At 40.8% G+C, this 15,685-nt stretch overlaps 1 long non-coding RNA gene across 2 annotated transcripts; it reads left to right on the top strand.

Annotated features, from left to right (window-relative positions):
- The first annotated feature begins 5,079 nt into the window (after positions 1 to 5,079).
- On the top strand, positions 5,080 to 15,027 carry LOC128902033 (uncharacterized). Of its 2 annotated transcripts, none has more exons than XR_008463600.1 (4): positions 5,080 to 5,125; positions 11,523 to 11,656; positions 12,623 to 12,813; positions 14,836 to 15,027. It is a non-coding gene; the product is annotated as an uncharacterized LOC128902033 (long non-coding RNA). The 2 variants fall into 2 exon arrangements; XR_008463601.1 differs by having other exon boundaries at positions 5,084 to 5,715.
- The last annotated feature ends 658 nt before the right edge of the window (positions 15,028 to 15,685 follow it).

Here is a 15,685-nt window from a genome sequence, read left to right as displayed (position 1 = left end):
AAACACATAAATGCTCACTAATGAAAACATCTCTTTCATTAAAATATATGTTCCATAAGTATTTTGGATATTTAATCACTAGGTAATATGTAATTACCTTGACAGAAAATTTCATTAAAGGACAGTCAGGTAGGCTGACTTTCATTTAAGTTAAGCATGATGAAAGGAGAACTGAAGCATTCCTTTCCTGTTTTCTGTATAACACCACTATTTTGAGAAGTGTCTGAGTTTCTCAATTCCTATTCATGTAACTAACTTCACTACATTAAAGAAGAGATTTCTCTGCCATTGGTAACAAAAATCGCTGTAAAATCTGTGACAGTTATTTATCTTCAAACCCCTTCCATTGAACCTAACATAATTGGCAATTTGAAGGACTCTTTTTTTCCACCATAACATTGATAACGTTTAAATACATACATGCAAATAACTGCAGTTTATGGATAATTTTTTCAGACACTCTTAAGGTGGTTGAGCAGCCTTAGATTTTGAATGTTGTTTAGTTGAGGCAGCCAGCGGTTGGCTGCCCAACCTTTGGTTTGGCTGGCTTTAGTTGCAAACAAATATACGATAACCCTCAGCACTCATTTTACTTTTGAATCTCCCCTTCATGTATATAGACATAGCTGGAGCAGTTCCTGCTTTCCACTTACAAACTGAAGTAAATATATCACAGATCTTCTCATCAGTCCTGAAATTGCATGGGTGTGACAACGAAGCAGTACATTCTGTGCCATTCAGTGTTTCTGTTTCCCGGAAATGTGGTTAGTATGATATATTTAATGGCTAACTGGCCATTAAATAAACGGGCCCATAGCCATTGGTTCACAGAAGTTTTACAAGCGTCCTGCCCTTCACCAGGCCTCTGGAAGCTGACAAATAAACGCTTCTTGCCTTCCTGTTAAAACCTGCCCGAATTGCTTGGGATTGCTTGCTCAAGTAAGGAAGGGTTTATGTCTGCACAACGACCTAGGAATTCTTCTTAGCCATCTTAAATGTTGCTCTGTCCAGACATCCCATGTGGCGAATTGGTACAACCAATATGGACTACAAAGAATATTCTGCCAGTGTTTGAACAATCGGCTCTTCCTAGAAAGCGTCTTTACACCATGTATGTCTCAGGTAGCAATGCTACAGAAGTTTACTGTGCATTAAAGGAACTGATTCACACAACACATGCTGTGAATCACGGGGTTTCTTTTTCATAGTTTATGTTCAATATTTAGATTGTTTCATTTTCTGAGCAACATTTAATAGGTGGAGAAGCTTTCATACTGCTTTGACCAGATGATGCACCTAACAACTACAGTTTAACATGCCCATCCTTTGTGAGATTTACCCCCACACCTGTACTTGCTTCTTTCATAGCGGCCAAACAATTATGTCAGAATCAATACCTTTGCATTTGCTTCCTGGCTCTTTTTAATGCTCTGCAGTGATTTCCCATTTCCTCTTGTTTTTCACATTGGCAAAACTCAGGTAGAAAAGTGACCCGTCCTGGCAGTTTTCAGCCAGGGCACCATTTCAGGGCTGAGCCCATCCCTGGTTTTTGGTCTCTGATATTCTGTGGCTCTAATGGAATTCCTGCAAAGGAATTTCCTTTGGGCTTTCTAGTCTAGGTTTATAGTAATTTTTACCAAGAAACACAGAAAACCGATGAGAAAAAAAAGAGGACCTATTCACTGGCATATGTTTAAAAAGGAAAGAAGAATTTGTCTATGCATTCCCCAATTTTCACACCCACAGCTTTCCGTTTCATGGCAATCTTAGTCCATTTCATGCTGGAGATGTGTCAAACTGAGGAAAAAGGAAGGATTGCCTACTGAACAGAGGTTAACAATATTATTATATACCTAAAATAAAATCCTCCTCATTTTTAGAGATCAAAGCCAACCCAGGATATATAATTTTTCATGTTTTTCTCCACATTTACTCAAAGCAGCCTTCTGGATTTGAGGGTCAGTGAAATAACTGAGGGAGAACTGTCCAAACCTAATTAATTCATTTTCTAGTAATGCTGGTAGGAAAAACCTTGGAGATCACTCCTCTGCCGCAGAGGAGGTGGAGCTCAGCTGCTCAGGCTTGTTAACAACTGAAATGAAGCAAATAATTTCCATGAGCAATCTCTTGGGAAAATGCTGCCTGTTGGGTCTGTTTGTGAATTGTCTGAGCAGATCATGCAGTTCTTGGATTTCTCCATTCCTTTCGAATATTTGGGTATTTCCTCATTGACTAAAACTTGGTGTAGGACCATTCACAAGCAGTTTACTGCGCATTCTGGAAATAAGCACTGTACATTGTTTTGGTCTTCTGCATAGGTGACATTGTACTGTTTAATTTTTTTTTAGCTACAATTGAAATAGAAAATTGCAAGAGTTACAACTCACAGTGCAATTTTGAAGCTGACTTTGTTGAATTAGCTGAGCACTTCACCTCCAAAGCCTGAAGTCATGAATATTCATGGTAGTAAAAGCTGTGTACTTGAACATTCCTGGAAAGGAAATAACAGATTGGTGAGAACGAAGTCAAACTAAAATTTAGTTTAGAACTTGAATATGAATATTTATAAATATTTTTCCCAGTATTTTGGGGAAAATGTGCTGACACTGTTTTCTGATGTGTTGCCAAAATACACTTTTCTAACTAGGAAGGTTAAGCAATTGCTTGACCTATGCAATACAGAAGAAAACTGAAATACCCACAGATGCTTCCATAGACATTGGATGTGACTGAAAGAAGAGGTGGCTGCTCTATCCAGAACCACTTTCCCAAATTTTCTGAATGTCCCTTGTTGGAGTTATTCACCACTTTCAGAACAGCTCATATAACACAGTAACATACAGCATTACTTGTCTATGAGATTTTCATCACTTGCCTTGTGGTCCATGCTGAGGCCCCAATCTTATGAGCACTTAGATGCTCACTCACCTTGGTAGTGCAGCATTTCTAATCACTTCACTGAAGTGTCCAAGCTCTGTTACGCTGAACAAGGTTTTAACACTCGAAGGGTACAGGAGCTCCTTTAAAATAAAGAGCACACATAAATTGCAGTGTTATGTACAATACTAGGGCTCTTCTTGCCTATTTCTTTCAACTTTTTTATTACCATTTCCAACTTGTTTCATCAATTTCCAGACCACTGTTGTGTTGTGGTTTTTTTTTAACTCACCTGTTTATTGCCCACATCCCTTGCACTCTCACTTTATTTTAGTTAAGCAAACGTATCTCTTCTTCTTTTGTTAACCATTTACTTTGCTGTGCTTCCTTTCTTCTGCTTCCCGGCTGATCTTTGCACCCTATACTGCTCTCTCTGCCCTCATAATGCCATCTGTGTGTTCTCTCCACGGCCTCTCTACTAATCTTCATTTATAATATAATTCATAAATAAGACTTAGCATTTACATATCCTTTTACAAATATTAATTAATTAGTGCTCATGTACTTGTAGAAAGCAAGTACATTGTCCTCACTTGACAGATGGGGAAACAACAGCTGAGAGGACGCTGTCTGCTCTCTGCTTTCATGGTGCCTAACACAATGGGGTCTCCTGCAATATTTGGTTTATAGACATTACTGTAACAAACATTGACAGCAGCAATGCTAAGTGATTTAATCAGGGCAGAAATCAGAATCCGGTTGCAAGAGAGGTGTCCCTGCACTCACGTTTGATTCTTATTCCAACACAGTACCTAATACAGAGCGTTACTCTCCGAATGCCATTAGGAAGGTACTTCAGTGCTCTCCACTGCTGATGCAGCTGGACATCTCCCAGATGTTTCAAAGGAGAAAACCGCCCCGCAGAGCAGGGAAAGAAAATACTACAGGAGTTTAATTTTCAAGGAAAAAACCCGCCTCCTCCCTCCTCCCCAGAAAAAGAAAAAAAAAAAAACCCCAAACAAAATAACCCAACCCTTTGATAAGCTTTTAGCTTTAAATATTGTTTTTCAGTTTATAGGGCCTAATATAACAGGAAGGGCTGGGAATTTCCTTTTGAAAAGGATTATTATGATTAGCCTTATCACATTTAATGTCCAAAATCAGGGAGCTGCTTTATCAAGTTTCCTGAACCCCAAAGGCCCACTGTATTTGCAAGAGTCCATGTCTAAATATTGGACATTACTGAATCTATTTGACTAAGTTACTACCAGTAGCACAGCAGCTGCTGTACCGTTTTCTAACCTAACATGTATTTGCCAGCCATATTATCAGATTTACACAGAGGTTGTTGTTGCCAAAAGCAGAGGAGAGGTAAATTCCAACACTGTGACCCTTTGCAATCAAGAAATCTGCGTTTTATTCCAGTGCCTCTCCATGGAACATAAGGGAAAGGCTCCCAACGAACCCAGAAACTCATCCACAAAAACAGGTATTGATGCAGTGTTACAGACAACACAGATACCACTGTGAAAAGACAGTGGGTCACTGCACTGAAGAGAAATTTGTGGAAACAATGTTTGGAACGAGATTTTAAAGATTAGAAAAAATAACACTCCAAGTAGCCCAAAATTTGAGAATTCATATGCCTTAATATATTGAAACACATGTATACCCACAAACATAGACACACACACACACCCCCCTCCCCGTATCCTTCACATTAACGCCGCTGGGAATTTCTCTGGAAGTGAGCTCGATGTCAAATCCAAGCCTCCACAGCAAGGGTTGCTGCACTGGAGGTAGGTGCCTAACCAAATTCTTCCTGCATGTTAACTCTTCACACGATGTCCCCAGCCTGTGTCCCTGCCCCACAGGAGCAGCACTCTTAGGGAAGGCACAGCAAAGCAAAGCAAAGCAAAGGCCGGCAGCTGGGGCACCAGAGAGATTATGGCGATTTTGGGGAATATTTTGCAAAAGGGGTGGTCAATATTTTTAACTATGGGTAGGCCCGTGGCAGTGTAAATCTCACGGATGAGGAGCCGGTTTTATTTTTGCTCTGTCAGAGCTTCCCTATCCCTGTATCAGCTTCAACTCGAGGGATTAAAAAAAAACAAAAACACCAAACAAAAAAAAGAGCCTAAAAAGGGACGTGGTTGCCAAATACCAGGTGCCATCTAGTGGTTAACGGATAAACTGTCGCTGCGTACCCTGGGGCACGGAGGAAAACTTGCTTTGCGGAGAAGCTGCGGTAAGAGCGGCGCTTCTCGGGGGCGGCGGCCGGGACAGACCGGGCTGCGGCGCCGCCGGCGCTGCCGGGCCCCGGGGACGCCCCCGGCGCCCCTTCGGCGGGGCTGTCCCTGCCCCCGGCCCCGGCCAGGGGTGTGCTGGGGTCTGGCGATAACCCACCCAAACCGGGCAAGTCTGTCGCTGGCGTGTCGCGGTGTTTGGGAGCTGCTCTGCAGTCCGTTCCCTTGGGCTGCTGTGAGCTTAGAATGGCCTCTTCTGGTGCTCTCTGAAGAAAAAAAATTCGATGTGGGAACTTTCTAAGCTCTAGCCCTGTGAAGGAGAAGCCGGTAGACTGATCGTAGCTGCCAGGCACGTGCTGGGAAACTGCCTTTCCGTAGCTCCAAAAATTCACCCCAATCCTCATGCGCCCCAGCTGTCCCTGCTGCCTGGGGTGGTCTCCGCTGCGCTGTATTGCACAGGCAGGCGGCTGGCAGGGGACGGAGCCCACGGCTCTCACGTGGGTGGCAGCTCCCAGGGCAAGGGAAGTGTTGAGAGTCAGAGCCGCTTTTTGTGAGACGAGAAACATTCCTGCGCTGGCCTCGGGTCCAAATGGTGAGTGCCTTTTTACAGACCAAAGGCCGTAAAAACTGGCTCTGTGTCATGACGTAACTATCCGCCTACAAAAGAAATTTGGGAGATGCATAGCTTGTGCCAATGAGCCATATTTTCCCCTTTGCAAGGAAGGGTTTGTAAGGTCTTATCAAAATACAACACATTTGGGGGCAGGGTGTGAATATCTGCACATTTTTTCTCAAGGTTAAAAAACTGCTCTCACAAACTTCTAGTTAGTCAGAAGCGCGCAGACAAACCTGAGATTTTTGGTAATAAAAAATACCTGTATTCTGGGTCTGATGAAGCTGCCTGCCTAATCTTATAAGAGGCTAACTTGACTAAGGATATCTATTTGGTCCACAAGTACACTAATAATTAAAACCATCTTAAGAGTTTGGTTTGGTAAAATGCAGCTTTTTAGTAACATTTAATAAAATGCAGGGAAATAACTACATCGGTGAGGTCATGGCTTGTTTTCATGGTCTTGATTGTTGCTCTGACCAGCACTTTTTGACCAGTCCCCTCCCATGTCTGAAGCAGAGAACCACGTCTACTGCGGCTGCTCTTCCCTACGAGAGAGATGCCCACATGTAACGCTGAGGCCATGATGCTGGGAAGTGGCCATGTTGTTATGCAAAAGCCAAGTAATACATATCTTCAGGTGGACTAGTGCCTCAGAGGAGCCCATGTAAAAAGATAATATCTAGCTCCAAGCCAGGACTTGTGTTCCACCTCCTCCATATTATTTACCACAGGCTTACTCTTGACTCAGTGATCCAGACATACGCTCCCACCGCATGGATTCTTATATCCTGAAGAATGGTAAACTTTACTGCTAAAGAGAAAACAAGTGAATATCCACATCATCGTTGTCTAGCAGTCAGGTTGGGAGCAGAGATTTTGTGTTTAAAAATGCCCTCTCTGCCCAAGCTGCCCCAGGAGCTCAGGCATAGTGCGTGCTGACATATCTACATGGCTTCCAGGTTGAAGCACGTTGTGCCTAACTGGGTAGAAGAAACTTAGCAACAGTCTGCGCCCGCTAGTATAGATGTGCTTGAAGAATTTTATAGCCATCTTTATCAATCAGATGGATAGTATCATAAAAAAGTAATAAACGAACAGAATTTTCCGATATAAACAAATGGGGATTTTGATACTGTACTTAAGTAATCCCCAGTTGCATCCAGACTCTGTGTATGATCTTACCTGTGCTAACTGTAAGGCTACTTGGATCATCCCGTTCTTAAAGCATCAGTTTGTCATTATCATCTTGAGTCTTCTGGGATTTCATCTGTGCGATGTTGATGTTGATTATCTGTGGCACAGTATTGGGCTGTTTCCCAGCTAGGTTAACAAGTCTACCAGAAGGCTGTTGCCCGGATCTTGATACCTCAGCTAACTTGAGCGTCCTGGTACCCCTGCATTGTGCAGCAAAGACTTAGATTTACACTCCTTTCTAAAGCCATTTCTTTTAACATTCCTGACTGCAGCTTTCTGGCCCTGAAGATATGGAGACATTGTGTTGTTTAACATCCTCCCCAGTGACCGAGGAAATAAAACGCATGGTATATAAAATGAAAGACAATATGAATTCATTAACCTCCTTCTTTCAAAACCGAGGAGAAATATGTATTAATGATTCTTTAGTATTCCATATTCTGTATTGTTCCTCTTTATTCGTCTTAATAGATTGGCCTTATTATTTTTTGCTAGTGCCTTTAGATTCCCTCTTCAGTTAACTTCTTCTCTTCTGATTTGTATTTTGCCCATTTTCCTTTGTACTATAATCTGTTTTATCAATTAGATTGGAAGTTTCATAACAGATTTTTCAGCCTTTTTATGAACCATATAGAGTGCCACTTCCAATTCTTCTGCTAGCAGGAAAAAGGAAATGCAGAGTCTTATAAGAATATACAAAAATACCAAAAGAATCAACAAATTGTTCTAAAACTCACAAGTGTTGGACAGGAATTTGGGCCAAAAGCGAGTTGAAACACCCTTAAATCAAAACATGAACTGAGTATATGGGATATTTGTTGGTAAGGATGGAGTTGGGAGGACCCTCTCAAGAGATTCCTTTCTGACATTTAAATGCTTGGTAAGCTGCATAAACACATAGATAACAGCTAACTGCGGCCTATCAACCCGTGGTGTTTCCCAAATAACTGGTTGATCTCTTCGGTTTATTTCCACCAGCTAGAGTGACACCACAGACAGCTGCACATACACTAAATACTTTCCTAATATTACTTTTCCATGTGAGCCACTGCTGCAATTGCCACAGGGATGTTACTCGCTCGGTAACGGGAAGGGAGCTTGCCCACAAAATGTCAAGTGGGGAGAAAAGCAGCTCCCAAAGCTGCAACTGCTAAGTTGTGCTCTCCCCTATGAAAGCATCTGAAAACTTCTCACCTATGGAGCTTCATATGTGCCGTAATTATCAGAGAATGAAACGGCGGAGGAGGAGACAGGTTTGCCTAAATCATCCATGAACAAAGACAAGCAGAAGGAGCGTTAATCTTTTTCTCTGAAGTTAGATTGAATTACAGCATAAAAAGCTGACTGCAAACACTTGCTAATTGTGAGTAACTTTACTCACATGAAAAGTCCTTCTGTGAGAGGACTCTCAGTTACTTGTTTTCCTCTCGTCCCTCCTGTCTACTTTCAGTGTTTAGACAGTATTTCTGATGGGTTTACCTTCGGCAGCAGTTGTTTGACAGAAAAGATCAGAACCAGACCTAAATCATCCATTTCTGGCTGAGGGGTTGACGGCTGAATCAAGTTCTTATTATTTTTAAACCGCATACTTTGTGACTCATTGGGGTTTTTTTTCCAAAATTTTCAGCTTGGCAAAAAGAAGACGCCAAATGAAGTATCCGAAACAAATTATTTCCTTTCTGAAATTCTTAACTGAAAACAGAAAGTGAGATTTCCAGGGAGATATAGTGCAAACACAAGAAGGAACAGAGGGTTCCTCCCTGGAGAAAATTGCGGTGCGTTGTGAGTAAAAGCAGCAGAATTTGACTACGTACCAACAAGCTGGTAACATGCAATGCACATAGATATCTGTGTTCATGCATAGATCCTGATTCACTGTTCCAACAAGAAAGATTATGTACACTGTATAGATGCCACTGAGAGCTATAGGCAAGGATATAAATAAGTTATTGTATAGGCTCACCTGTATTCTTTTCCCTTCTGGCAACCCCATGGGAGTCGATGTTAAGAAAAACTGTAGCTAAGTGTTTATACCGTTACAAACTTAACATCCTCGTGGCTTTCATGAATACCAAATGAACTTCATACCAGTGAAAGCAGGTCACTGTTAAGTTCTATTTTTTGCTGGTGCACCTGCTGACAGAAGGGATTTGTACCAGCCTACCCATGCGCACAGGTACACTCTATGTCAGCTTCACTGGAGTCATGGTCTACGAAAATTGCTCATAAAAAGGCTTAGAAGGTGAAGCTGGTAAACCTGATATGTGAAATCATTACCTAACGAGAAAGTGCAAAACTGCATCTGTGATGAGGATGCTCAGGTGCTAAGCGTGCAACCTTATCAGGACGGAGGAAACAAAAGTGCTAGGTGCAGGATGAAAGAGAGGATGTTGAAATGAAAACGTCTATCACTGTCGGCCATGAAGCAAAGACTTGGTGTAATGCAAATATGGAAGTAGCATGGTATAAACTAGAGTGGAAACACAGAGATGAGCATGCGCTCCAAGGGAAGGCTTCTGGGGTTGAGACCATTCACCTTGCCACAGGCAGGTTGGACTTTAATTCTTGCTCTGATCATTACTGGTCAAACTGCATTAGGGCCATGATTGCGTGCAGTAGACATGACCAAATGTTTCCCACAGAACCGAGTCTGTGATTGCTCTTTCAAATGAGCCTCATGCTAAAACCTCTTTCCTGTATCGATACAGGCACTGAGGTTCTTGAGACCTTGATGCTTATTTATTGAACTCAAAGACATATCTGATAACAAGAGCAGAAACAGCAAAGGCTATATTGATCAGCAGCCCCAGGGACCACTGATGAACCCACACGACACCCTAGTGTATCTTTTTCCAGAGCTTTAGTCTTGAAATATATTTTCTCAAAAAAGTCTCAGGCACTCCAACGACTCCAATGGCTGTCTTTCCTGTGATTTTAGAGGGTGCTGGATTACACCCAGTGGGAGAAGTTTTCATTTTTTTTTTTCCTAAAATGCAATTGCACTGGCACTTTAAGTGTATTCATTTAATTAAACATTCATATGCTTTATTCCACAAGTGTCACTAGGCATTTCGTAAGTGTAAGATAAAGAACAAATGATCTGAAATAGTCTAAGAGCAGGATGTGTTCCTGGTGACTTAAATATCTGATGCCTTAGTGATAAAAACATACAAACACATAAAGGAATAAATAATTAAGTAAATATAAAAGAAAGCACTTAAAGAGGATGTTGGTGATGGTGAAGGAGGCAAGTGATATAAGGAAAAGCACTTTGAGAAGAGCAGTCTGCTCTCTGGATAATGATTAGTGCAAGTATCACCGAGGAAGATGTACTTTAAGTATTTTCATGTAGCTTTTGTCCTTTGCTCTCGATTTCCATTTTTCAGCTTTTCGCATGACATACTTTTCAGCCAACTTGAGCAATCTAAGCAAACTTAGAAATCTAGCACAAGGTGGCCATCAAACTGTCGTCTTTAGCCACTGCAGCAGGCACCTTCAGAAGCTGGCTCATCCCACTCTGACACGCTTCCTGGACGTACACGAGATGTTTTTGGGCATCCCATTGTTTCATATCTAAACAGAAGAAATGACTTACAAACACTTGAGCTTCTGAGAAAAATTATGTGACTCCTTCCTCTATGTTCCTGTTCCTATTTTTTTTCTAGTATCCATGTATCCTTGCCTCATTGGTACCTACATATGTATTTTTCCCTTCATATCTCAGATCTATTAATTTTTTTCTTTTCTATTTAATTTTAAGCTCTGTGCAGGATTCCAGAGTTCCACTTTTTTTCTTTTAACTTTTTTTTTTGTAGCATGGAAATTAAAAGCGAAGATTTATGAATGATTTTGCAGAAAGAGCATGTAAAAACATCTGTGCTTCGTGGCGAATTATACGTAGGGCTCTTTTTCGTCTTTTTCTTTTTTTTTTTTTTTTTTTGCAAGGAGGGAAATCTTGCTTGGATATGCACCAGGCATGCCAGGGCACTGACGCGGGGAGTGTCGCAGGAGCAGCGGAGCGTGTGGCTGTGAGTGCCTGGCAGCCCGGGGAGGCAGGCAGCCCGGCAGCCCATGGCACGGGCAGCGGGGAGCTAGGGAAGGAGCCAGCCTGCAGAGCCAGGCAGGCTGCCACCCCCCTGACCGGCAGGCTGGAAGGCTGGCCGGAAAACACACAAAATGACTTGATTCCCTGTTGAAGGTTTTTATGGAATTGACAGGTTCCAGTGAGATGTTTTGATTCTATTAAATCAGAATTTAACAATGAAAAACCATTCTGCTGGCAAATACCTGACTGACCAGCAATCTCAGCTTTGTTGTAATGATTTGTCCTGCAGAATATATATAGTTTAGGACCAGAAGTGCTTGACTACATTCTTTAATTCACCAGTTCTGCTGACTCAACAAAAGTTTGTTTAAAAAGCAAGCTACCTGAATCAGAGATTGTTTGGGACACCAACAGTCATCTTCATTTTCCATTTTATAAGTAAACAAGTTAGAGATAGCTGAGTTTTTGCTTATTTTTTAACTGATCATCAATATAAATAATTACATTTAAAAGTTGCGTGTTGTTTCTGGAACTTGCTTTACAGCCGAGAGTTACAAGCTGATTGATGTTAGAGCCAGCTGCCCACCAAGAGGGAACATCCAGCTCTTCTCCTCAGCTGCAGCTCCTCAACCAGCCTTGCGTGGGATCCATAGCTCACGTGGCCACAGCATGACTCAGGTCAGCGAGGCAATGCAAAGCCTTGATGCAAGGGTTTGGTAGTGTAATTTCAGCCAGACCAGCCAGCCGGGCCACTTCACCCCACAGTCCCCAGCTGCTGGACCAGGAAGAAACGGCATCAGCCCATGGGCTTTGTAGGCCAGGTCGTTGCAGAGCAACTAGCCACTAATAGACGTCTGCAGCACAGCTCCATCCCTGCATACGCCTGCAGATACTCCTGAAACTACACTGCCATTGTCCACAAAAATAAAATGCTCTTCCAGAAAAATGACTGCTTGTATAATTTTAAATGTTTGCAGCGTCCTTTGTCTTTAATCTCTCACGGTGCAGTGGCACAGTTTCTTACAGTTTCTCAAACCACTGGCTATGATTGCAGCTGGGATGATTATTTATTATTAATACTGCGTTTACTACCCCACTAAATTCTTTGAGACAATGGACCGTTAAGTAGTATGAGGCTGACTGAAGTGCCTCCACCATTTAGGGGTTAGCAACTAAATGGCATTATATAATTTGAGTCAATTTCTGCCCAAGATTCCAGGGAGTGAACTCATCAGGATTACTCATTGTTAAAGGAGTGCCTCAGGGTTTAGTACTTTGACTTTATTATTTTTTCCTTTAGCTATTCAAAACCTTGGTTCGTTTGTAGGAAATGTTAATTATCCTTTCTGTGCTGATATCCCACTGCTGTTTTATAAGCAGAGCTTTGCTTGTACAACTTCAAAAGAAATCTTCAAACTCAATATTACCAAGTTTGAATATTATCTAATTAACCTCCCAGTCTGTCATGCCTTGTTGGTTATCACGAAATAATCACAGCCCCTCAGGTGTTGAAGCTCTAGATGCAGCTAAGTGCCTCTAATTCCCTAAGGGGGTGATTAGCTCATGATAACAATGCTCCCTTGAGTTGTTTTATTGCTTTTATAAAAAGACTTTATTGTGGGGGAAATGTTTATTTTTATGCAGGAGGAAGACGGAGCTGACAGTTGAGGCTGGTGAGTGACTGTAGCTGTTACTCCTGAGCCCCGGCACAAACCGTGATACATTTGCTCATTTCTGATGCTCCTCGGCCAATCACAACACGCTGCCTGGTAATTAAGCTCCTGCTGAACTCACGGCGTGGAGAGAGAAAATAAATACTCCTGGTCCTGCCAGAGGTGAGCAGTTAAAACAAAACAAGACAAAGCAAACCACAAGGTTCCTTCTGCTGCAGGGATTGTAACCTCCAGAGTCTGGAGTACTTCCATGCTCTGGAAGTCACTAAATCGATTCCCGTGCGTTTCCTGACAAAAAAAATCTTTGCTCAAGTACAGGAAAAGGAAAGTTCAAGTCAGTAAGTTAATAGCTGGACGTTTCTTACAAAATCACTACAGTTAGCAAAATTTCTAAGCATTAAAACCCCAAACGTTTCAATCAATAGGTTAATTGTAAGCCTCTGACCATTGATTTGACGGCTTAAGTTGTCTAGACTTTCCTAACCCTGCTTCCTTCAGATCTTTGCCTCCTCTCTTTTCCCACAAAAGGTAGGCTGCAGAGCAGTGCTTCTACAGCGCCCCCCCCTGTGCAAAGCCTTATAAGAGATGCTGTGTCTTCCTGCCAAGTTGTCCAGCCCCTTTTCATGAAAAAGAAATGACTTTCCATTCCAGTCCGAAGATGTGTGTGTATGAGACGTGCCTAATGACAACTGGGTGGTTGATTTTTTATGGAATTATAATGCTTGGTTGTAGAATTGGTTCATTAATGATGAAAAGAGAAAAAGAGTCTTTAATTGACTAAACAAGGGTTGAAAAAATGTGTTGTTTTTTTTTTTTTCTTGTATGGAATCACCACAGAGAAAAATAAGCCAATTTGCACAACAAATATACTGTGAAGAGCCGCTTGCTACAGCTGATAATATAAAACTTTGTCAAGGATGGCTAATGTGGGCAGAATGTCTCATTTTGGATATCACTGTGATAGCTTTTACACTTGGAGCTATGTTTTCTGACATTTTTCCTATTTTTAATACAAAGAGTTCTTGTGAGGATTTCTAAACCTTACGTTATTGACATACACATTCATCATCGGCATATGCTCACAGCCTCATCTTGTATTTTTGTTTCAGATCATCCTTTTTTCTTTCGTTGTAGCAGATAGACCTCTAATATCTTCCTTCCCTCTCAGAAATTATCTTTTGTTAAAGATCACTCACTTTACTGCAATAGAGTTAAGAAAGGCTCAGCATAGGGAGTGATCAGGTCTGGGTTTATTCAGAATCATTTGATCACAGCCGCTCAACACTCATCTGTTAACAACATCATATCTGTCAAGTAAAATGTATTCAGTAACCCTCAAAATTTACTTTTCAGAGGCCAGTGCAACAAGCTTTGGAGTTAGTGACTATGAGATTCAGCACTTTTTGGCAACTTCCTTTCATAAGTGGTTTTAGATTTTTACATACAGTTTTGCATCTGTATATCCCAAATTACAGATTGACCACCCTTCCTAAATTCCAATAAACCTTTCGTGCTAACTTTAGATGTAAAGAGAACCCTTAATATTTACCTTTACAGAGTAAAAAATTTTGAAAAGTTGGTGTCATCTTTGACACCAACATGTAATGCGCAAGGAAAAACAAGCAGCTCTGGACCATTATCTCCACAGCAAACTGTGATTGAATTATGTGTGTATTCAAAGGCAAGAAGGTTCACATGATAGCTAAAATTTTGAGCTACTTGTCCAAACATTCCAGAATTTCAGAGCTGGAATAAGAAAATCGGTTGTGTGATTCAATATTCTTATTCCATTTATAAAACAGCTCAGATTTCGGTATCAATGTTTGGCAAAAGAATGATGAGTTTAAGATATCGGTTTGGTTACACAGTGGCTACATATTTTAATCCTTTTTGTGTCATCTTTTCACTGCTAAATACTTCCCACAAGTATACAAGCAACACACTCACACTTTCAAGAAGAAAAAAAAAAAGTTAAAAGATGGTTTTCCTTAATAAGAAATCTGTTTTGTCTGAATAAAACCACACTAACCAATCTGGCCATTTGATGACTGTGATTTTGGTGGTATTCAGACAAGGGTATATTACAAGTATTGTATCAAAGCGTTTAAATGTCTTAGAGTATTAGTGGGAAAAGTAACTCTGGAGAAACTCATACATAGTATGTAAGTGCATTTTGTTTCCTAGGTAACAGCTCTTGGTGATAACAGTTACACATAAAGAGCCGCACATGGGAAGACATTTGCTGTGTACAACTATCACTGGTGAACAATACTGCCTGTTTTTGAGCATCATTATTTGGCATATCATCTCTTAACTACAATATAAGCAACCCTATATAACACCTCCTTTGCTGAGCACTCTTGTAACTTATGTGCTGAGGGTGATAACTGTAAAAAAAAATTTCTGTGTCACAATAAAATGGAAAAATTTGGGGGTAAATTGGTGATTAGGCTGTTCTGAGGGCAAATCTCTAGATGCTTCTCACTGTTGTTAGATGAGGCTTGACTGCAGCACCAGCTTCCCCACCTGAAATAAAGCAGGAACTAGCCAGTAGATCTTTCTGTGATTGTTCTCTTTAGTAGTCTATAAATACATCCTGTCTAATCAATACTAGAGTTTTACTTTAGTAATTTAACCCTTGAGCTCTTTTTTCCCATAAAAAGAAGTGAAATATTAATTTGAACAGAAATGAGTATTTTATCATAAAAACAATGAAGGAACACGCAGGTCTAATAAACTGTAATGTACAATTTTATTCTACTTTACCATAAAGTTCTCATAGCAATTTAAGGTTTCCTTAAAAACTAATTTTCTTTTCCAACCATGCAATGTAAGTTATTTTTCATGCCCTATTGTCAATCAGAATTAAATATTTCATTTAATAATAATTGTTGTCTTATCACTTAAGTTCCAAGAGTGCTTTGCAAAAGTTGTGTCTGTGTCTGTGTTTGCATATACATTTATGCTTCTCTATAAATTAAATAACATGATTAACATTAAAAACAATATGTAGGCATTATTGTGATTTTTTACT

This window comes from Rissa tridactyla, chromosome 1 (assembly GCF_028500815.1).
Source record: "Rissa tridactyla isolate bRisTri1 chromosome 1, bRisTri1.patW.cur.20221130, whole genome shotgun sequence".
In the NCBI taxonomy this organism is placed as follows: Eukaryota; Metazoa; Chordata; class Aves; order Charadriiformes; family Laridae; genus Rissa; species Rissa tridactyla.
The sequence above is the reverse complement of the archived record's forward strand: the minus strand, read 5'-3'. Positions and strand labels throughout refer to the sequence as shown.